Source organism: Camelus ferus, chromosome 6, assembly GCF_009834535.1.
Source record: "Camelus ferus isolate YT-003-E chromosome 6, BCGSAC_Cfer_1.0, whole genome shotgun sequence".
In the NCBI taxonomy this organism is placed as follows: Eukaryota; Metazoa; Chordata; class Mammalia; order Artiodactyla; family Camelidae; genus Camelus; species Camelus ferus.
In genome coordinates this window covers 3,047,614-3,056,447 of record NC_045701.1, presented here as the reverse complement: position 1 = coordinate 3,056,447, position 8,834 = coordinate 3,047,614, and positions in this window count along the sequence as shown.

The window sequence follows — 8,834 nt, the reverse complement described above, 5'->3', positions numbered from 1 at the left end:
GGGAGTAGCACAGACAAAAAGCCAGTTCTCAGTTCCAGCCTATTAAATCTTCTGCTGCACCAGGCTGCCCCCTGTGGCTCCTTTTGGATGACTTGAATGCCAAGAAAGAGGCAGGAGAGACTTAAGCTGTACTTGGTTTTTAAAGCAATTGAGAAGGTACGAAGCTAATGGAATTGGGAGTCAGCAGACTTGAGCCCTCCCCCTTATAACTGTGACCTTGGAAAATCACTTAACTTCTCTGAGCCTCAATTTCCTCATTGAAATAGCACCTCACATTATCACTGAGGCAAAAATCAATTGAAGTAACTTATGAGAAAGTGAAAGTACTGTATAAATTGTAAGCCAAAATGTGGTTATTAAAGTGGAGAAATTCTTATCTGCTTAGTAAGTTAAGGAATTAGTGATTACAGAACAATAGCACCTGATGAAAATGCTCTGGGTGACTACGTCACAGCAGGGCTACTATTAGGATATATAAAAATCAATGATCCTGTAACAGAAATGTCCTTTGTTTATTTATCACAAAAGTCTAACATAATTACTTTTTTTTTTCAGTGGAGGTGCTTGGGATTAAGCCCAGGACCTTGTACACGCTAAGCATGCACTCTACCACTGAGCTTTATCCCCACTTTTAATAAATCTCCAAGGAAGCTTACCTAATGTGTAGATGCTGGTTGTAAAAAGATGTTTATGTGAGGGAACGCATCTTTATCCTCCTTCACGCTTTGCATTGTCAATCTTTTAAATTTGTGAACCCAAAATGGTAAAAAAAAAATCATGTCCTTTATTTAAATTTGCATTTTCCTGATTAGTAGTGAGGCTTGGCATCTGTTCATTTTATTGGAAGTATACATCAATAAACCTTTATGGGAGGCTGCTAGATAGTACCAAGTAAAAATTTAAGTGCACATACCTTTCAAACCAGAAATACCATTTTTCATTAGCTCCCTTAGAGAAATAATGCTCACATATATACACAGAGACATGTACAAGGGTTTCACTACAGTGTTGTCTGAAATAGCAGATAACTGAAAACAACCCAAATAACCAGCAACTGGAGGCATGGCCAGATACGCTGGAATATCCAAACCACGGAAAACTGTGTAACCAGTGTAATAGAATGAAGTGGAGCTTCAACATGAGAAAAAAGTGAGTTGCAGAATAGCATGTACAATAGAACATCATTTACTTAGAAAATGAAAATAAAACTATATATTCTATATGCGTGTAAATAATAAGCAAATGTCTTGAGAGTTACATGATAAACTGAAAACAGGTTACCTAGGGGAAGGAGACCAAATATGAGCAGGTGGCCAAGGGAAACTTTGGTATCATTTGAATCTTTAAAACAAGAATATATTTGTGTATGGTTTGATAATTGATAATGTATATAGTTTAAAATGATACTGAAGAGTAAACTATAAAATTTAAAATAGAGAACATAATTATTTCAATTTTAGAACACTTTTAGGTTATAGAAATTTCTTAGATTTTCCAGAGTTGCAAGATAAGAATGAGTCCAAGTAGAGCTGAATTAATAGGATGCCTGTCATTGAAGAGTGAAAATGCAGTTAAAAATCAAAGTCATCTAATATATCTGGATATTTGATATCATGTAGAAATTGATGATTTTTCTTTCACTTTTGTCCAGATATCAAATAGACACAGATTGAGGTTCACCCTTCATGAAATCCCTAGTTTCAATTTACTTAAACAATTGTTGTGTTCCTTATTAATATTTTAAATGGAACAGAGTACATTTCAGTGAGATCAGCTCTCTTTTTTGGCACTGACTTTTTCTCTGATCACAGAAGTATCATATGCTTATTGTGAAAAGAAAAGAAGAAAAAAAGAAAATATTGGAGGTTGTGAAGAAAAAGTTACAAGATAGCCCCATCATCAAAAAGAAATACTGTTAAGATTTGTAGGTGATTTCCCTTTGCATGTAGGTGTTCATGAAATTGAGTTAATACTATGCATACAGTGTTATGTTCTTTTTTTTCAGTTAACATTTTATTGTAAGCATTTCTGCATATCATCACAGATTCTTCAAAAATGTTTATAATGACACAATCTATTCTAAAGTGTGGATACACTGCAATTTATCTATCTAGTCTCTTATTATAGGATATTTAGTTTGTTTTCTTTTTTTTTTCTTTCATTTTTATACTTAACTATGAAGAACATCCTTCCATAAGATTCTTTGCTCCCATCTTTGATTATGTCCCTAGGATATATCCCTGGAAATGGAATTACAAGATTGCGCTGGTTATTTTCCATTCCTATTCTCACCCCTTCTCTGTCTTTCTTCATCCTGCTCTTTGTCTTCATAGATTGCATATCCAGGATCTCTAGTCCTTTGGCTTCCTTGAGATTCAGTCAGTTGGTGGCACCAGGAAGCGATCAAGAGGCAAGAAGAGAGAGAAGTCGAGTGTCTCCTCCTCTTTATCTTCCTGCTTGAAGACAGAGGCTGCATGCCGCTCCCCACCTCCAGCCCAGCCTCCCCCACCCTCTCTACTCCCCCCTCCTCCTCCACCATTTCTGCTCTTCCTGAATTCCATAAGATTATTATTTCCTCCCTTTGTCCCTTTGTCTCTAGGAATACTATTCTCTGGGTGCCTCAGCATCCCTTGTTTACTCCCATGACCTGGTCTACCCATCTGTAAGTATTATTAAAGTCTCTTCATTTGAACCATCCTGGGTAAAAATCCCTTTCCTTCTGGGATCCTGACAGACACACACTTTTAAAATATGCTCTTGATAGATGTTGCCAAATTGCATTGCAGAAAGTTTATATCCATTTGTACTTCCATTAGTAGCATGCTAAAGCCTGGTGAGATGAGCTTTTTAAAAAATAATAATTTTATTCTATTTTTTTTTCTTTAATGGAGGTACTGGAGATTGAATCCAGGACCTTGGGCATGCAAGCATGCGCTCTACCGCCCCCCTGAGATGAGCTTTTGAAGTTGCAATAGATTTTTGAAGACGTCCAGTCTCCTGGTAACTGTTATCTCCCTTTTGGATGTCACTCATAGGCAAAGTGTTCTGCCATAGGCCATCTAAAGTCGTGCATGACAAGGGTGAAAATATTGGGGTAAGCAGTTGTGTGTCATTTACAACCCTGAAATTCACAATGCAAGAGACCCTGGATTGTATTGTGAAAATGACTCCTTTGACTGACACCTGTGAATAGGAAAGAACACATTCTTCCCAGGGACACAAGACAGTAAGGTGTAGTTTGGGATGTCAGCTTATATGCAGATGACAGCCAAACACTAGGCCAGGAAACCAGTGGGGACGGAGTGCTGCTGCCTGTAGGGTGTTGGTACTCACTTGGTGGAAGAATTTCCACTTGATCTTCCTAGTCCTGGCTTTCTTAGGAGAGCAGTTTGCAGGTACATGGATTACGAGAAGAAAGAAAAAATCCACAAAGGCATCTTCGTCCCGTCTCAAATGAAAGGCAACTATACTGACTGGCAATCTACACAATGGTTGCTAGAAAGTGGTTGAGATTTTAGCCAAGTGATGTTTATACTACAGCTGACTCATCACACAGGTGGAAACATTGTGCTTTTCTATTTTCTTGCAAAATATTGAGACACCTAGTGGGCACAACATGAAAACATCTTTATGGAAAATGGTGAGTTCAGTCAATACCCAGGTAAATGCTATTCAATGCTTACTTCTACAAAAAGTAGTCTTATTAGAGAAATACCCAGAGCCAGGAATCAGATCAACTTTTGACTCATATTGGATAATCAATATACATTATTACCACATGCTTTTTAGCACTGAGTATTTTTCAGAGTCCTTTAAACATAAGTTTCTTTCCATAACACTCGGTACAGTAGTCTCCTCCTACTGTGGGCTCCCGAAGGTGGGGGCTACTCCAGTTTCCTCCCAGCACTAGCTCAGTGTCTAATACGTAAAAATCAGATGCTCAGTAAAAGTCTGATGAACTGAACTCATCTGAACAACCACCCCAAGAGACGGGATAGTTACGTGCACAATGGGGCAGCCAGTCAGTGAGCCAGTGGCATGCAGGTTGGTGAAATAATTTACCAGAGAATAGAAAAGGAGTTTATTAGGGGTACACTGCCATAGACAACAGTGAGCCACACAGACCAGAGGTGCCTTTGTGAGCACCGAGGGCCTGTTGTTGGGGTGTTTTATAAGGTCAGGTTACAAGGTGCCTGATCAGCTTGTGCAGGAGTCTCTGATTGGTTGTAGGTGAGGTAAGAGGGTTAGGGTCTGTGAAGGGCGTTGGGGTTTGAGTCTGATAAGGTAAGGCATTACCTGAGGCTATTAGTTTGTTGGGGAAACACGCCCAATAAAGAATGTACTTTATCTGAGACCCCAGAAATGGGGGTCATTGGATTTTGAAGGATGTCAGTTAGCCCAACAATAGTTTCTGATTGTGTGTGTGTGTGTGTGTGTGGCAGGTGAGGAAACAAAAGATCAAAGAGTAGAGACAGTTGCCTTCCAACTAAATAAACAGAAGAGCCAGCTGTGAGCCACATCCTGTACTCCTAAACTGACCGCGTGGGAAAGCCCCCTTGCTTACTTAACTGCCCATTGGCTTTCCCGTCTGACTTCAGTTAGCAGCGTCTTTCTTTATTCCGCTGCTGAGGCCACTTTTAGAAGGTCATAGTGTTTAAATTAGGGGTGGTCAACCCATGACCCAAGTGAGGCCCCAGCGGGATACCTTCTTTAGAGGATTTTCCATGTTAGATTAACTGGTGTGAAACTCCTTTTCATCTCATGATAGGGCTTATACAGTTCCAATTTTACAGAGCACATATTTAATCAATTACCTGGAGTATAGGTGGAGTAATTTGTTTATGTCACCAAGACTTAGCCAAAGGACCTATAAAACCTATGGTGTCCCTGGCCAGGCTTTGTCTTTGGAAAGCAACTTATTAAAAATCCTCATCATTATAGCTTGTAAAAGGGTAAAAAGTCCTGGGAGGGTACCTGGGCCAGTGTTTCTGAAAGCAGGGTTCAAAGACTTTTAGGAGTTCCACTGATGAGTTCTTGCAGCCTAGAAGTTACCTATGAATATTTAAAATTTTAGATATCCTTCTATGATCATCTGAAGTTGACATAAATGCCTTTTAGATCACCTGGCTAGCCACCTCATAGGTAAATCTGGACATAAGGAATTACTGTGCCCCACAAAGTGTTTATCTTGGTACCCAGTAATCAACTAAAATAATATGTAACTTTAAAAAAATTGAGATATAATTCACCTACCCTAAAATCCATCTTTTTAAAGCGTACGATTCAGTGGTTTTTTAGTATATTCACAAGATTGATGATTCACAGCCATCACCACTAGATAATTACACAATGTTTTCATTACCCCTAAAAAAATCCCCATGCCCAGTGGCAGTCATTACCTATTCTTCCTGTAGGGGAGCAAAGTTTGCCACTCTAAAATCTGTCTCTTTGGTATCTTAATTGTTTTAAGCTGGTTATTTTCTGAGAAACAGCAGATAGGGAAGGGCTCTGAAGATCTAGTTGCCCTTTTGTGAGAAACATTTACATTTGTAAGGGAGATCTCCCTCTTGTATCCAGAAGAAAAGGATGACCAAATCTCTAGAAACTACAGTGGAGAAGGCAGCAGTTTAAATCTGCATCACAGTCGCCTTTGTTTGCTGTGCTTTTCCTGGTAACCTCCCATAACCACTCTCCCCACTCTCAGTGTCTTTTGTCTTTAGCTGTGGATGGTATTTAAGTTGGGGCCATTTTAGTGGGTTACTCAGTTCTCCTGGGTCTCTCCTATGTGTACATGTTATTAAACTTTGATTTTCTCCTGTTAATCTGTCTTATGTCAATTTAATTCTTAGACCAGCCAGAAGAACCCAGAAGGGTAGAGGAAAATTTCTTCCTCCCTCATACCCTCTCCTCCCCAACCCTTGGCAACCACTAATCTACTTTCTCTCTCTTTGGATTTGCCTGTTCTGGACATTTTGTATAAATGAAATCATACGATATGTGGCTCTTGAGTCTGGTTTCTTTCATTTAGCGTATTTCCAAGGCTCGTCCATATTGTAGCACATAACAGCCCTTCATTTCTTTTTTACAGCTGGATATTTTCCCGCTGTATCCCAGGTTTATCCGTTCATCAGCTGATGGACATTTGGTTTGTTTCCACTTTCTGGCCATTGTGAATAATGCTGCTGTGAGAAACTTTTAATTTCTGAGTTATAAAAATTCAGATTGGTTAGTCTTCAGATGTGTTCTTGGGGCTTGTGGTTTCTCAGATTTGAGAAATGCTGCTCCAGGATGACTCCATTGCTTAATAAATAAAGAAATTAAGCAGGTCACACAGAATTAATGGAAACTTCTATGATTCATAGCACAAGCTTGCTGTCTTTCTCTATGGCTTCTTTTGGGGGGTGGTAATTAGGTTTATTTATCTATTTTTAATGGAGGTACTGGGGATTGAACCCAGAGCCTCATGGGTGCAAAGCACACACTCTACCATTGAGCTGTACCCTCCCCACCTTAGCTTGCTGTCTGTCTAATCTATGAGAAGTAGACATCCTGATTTAGGGCCTTCCCGAGTCATGTTTGGTTCTTGAATGGCAAGAGTCACCATTAGCAGTATGGTTAACTCTTAACTAATAACTCTAGTATATGTTGATCCAGCCCAAATACTTGGCAGCTTTTAATTCTCCAAATTCTTGGCCTGAATACTGGGAATATTTCCTCAGGCTAAGAGGCAGCAAAAAGAATCACCTGGCCAAACATCCCCATTCAGCCTGCTTTTCTTCGAGTGACCTCCCAGGGGAGCTCTCTGGACAAATAAAGCTTGTTGACCCACTTTGAAGGCTGAAAAGTTATCCTGTGAGTCACTGGGACAATAGCTAAGTGCCAGGCCCTTGAGAAACTATAAGCACAGGCTTCCAGTGTCATTTGTGTCCTGGGAGGGTGGGGCCCGGAATCCCAGGGAGGCCTGCCTCTTCACCCAGCTGCTCCTCCAAGTGGTTTCCAGGCTCCTCGGCCCTGTGTATGGTGCCGCAGAGGCCCATTCCCGCTTTCCTCCCAGCGGGCTTTGACTCCAGCAGTTCAGAGAGTGCCAGCTGGGTTGCAGGAAACCAAAACAAACCCAGATACTTAGAGGAAGACATGTAGTGTTGTTTGGAGCAAGGCCACAGGCTCTCTCTGGGAAGGAAGTGCTGAAGCGGCTATAAAAGTTTCAAATTAAAGACCTCGAATCCAGAGGCAGTATTTTAAAAGAATACTAACATGAGTGAGGCAGGGTCCTTGCAAAAGAGTACCTCCAAGTTACTTAAGGGGTGTTTTATAATGTTCTGAAGATGCTACTTCCTAAATTACACAAAGAGGTGGAGAAACACAGCCAGAAAACAATGCGGGTAGAACTTGTCACACTGAGAGGGGGTGGACAGTTTGTGGCCTGGATGGTATGATGTCAGAAAGAGTGCCAAAACCTTTATTTGTCCTCAAGTAACTCTCCCATGGGTATAAAGGACTTCTGGGGGAGGGGGAGCACTAAACTGGGGGCTTCTAAATATCCAGCACAGCATGAAGACGAAGGAGCAAGTGTTGTTAGGGACAGGTGAGGAGAAAGGTCACCCATGTCACCCATGGCCTTGATCTTTTACTTTTTTTTTTCCCCCTTTAAAGCAACACCTTATTCCAAGTCTTATTCTAGAGTCTTAATCATCAGGAGGATGTAGTTTTAACACATGTGAATCCAGGATTGTATAATTGTATAAATTTATGTTTAGTGGGTGTTTTAAGAGAGTGAGTGACGATTCGATTCCTCCCACTGTGGAAACGGCACACGAGGTCTCCCTCCTTCGTGGTTTCGGAGGATAAACTTTTTTGTGCCCTGAAGAAGTGGAAGAAGACCGTTTGATCACCAAGTTTGGGGTATCTTTAGCCCTGCCGTTTATTCCCCACCCCCCTTCATGTCTGACTTTCTCCCTTTATCCCTTCTGCTTCTGTCTACTTCTGACAGATCTGGCAAAAATATAGCAGATTTGCAGAAACAGGCTGTTCACTTCCCACCCTGGTGCTGTCACTGCAGATTGCTTCAGAGCTGCTGTCTCCTGGGCTTGGACGAAGTGTCAGCATCCGTCTTTGTCATCACAAACCTGTGTGTCTGCCTGGGTGCTGGGTGCCTTGCAGAGCCAGCAGGCCAGCCCCAGGCATGCCCTCTGGGTGCTTAGGCAGAAGACTGAAGGGGAACTAGAGAGACTATTCAGAATTAGACAAGAAAGATAAAAGAGGGGCAGAATCAGGTGAAGGTAAGTATTTCGTGTGTCCAAAGCTATCTTCCTGATGCATGACAGCAGCAGGCGGGCAGCATTGTCCCTTAGAACTTGCTGTGATGGTGGAAATTTTCTGCATCCGTGCTGTCCAATATGGTAGCAACAACATGGCTATTGAGCACTTGATATGTGGCTGGTGAGGACCTGAAGTTTTAATTTAGTTTAATTTTAATTAATTTAAATAGTCACATATGACTAATAACTATTATACTAGAGTAGAGTGTGTGCTTAGCATGCACGAGGTCTTGGGTTCAATCCCCAGTACCTCCATCAAAAATAAATAAACTTAATTACTTCCCTCCCCACCAAAAAAACCAAAAAAACAAAAAACTGTTATATACTAGAGATACCAGTGTTTTCAACAATAGCAGAGAGAAAGTAGGAGGCCAGACATTGGTGTTTGAGTCTTCGGTTCAAGTCCCAGCTTTCCTATGTTATTAGCTTGTAACCCAAGGAAAGACATTTAACCTCTCTGTACTTCTTTTTACACAGTTGTGAGATGGGGCTGATAATGTCCACCTTATGGTGGTG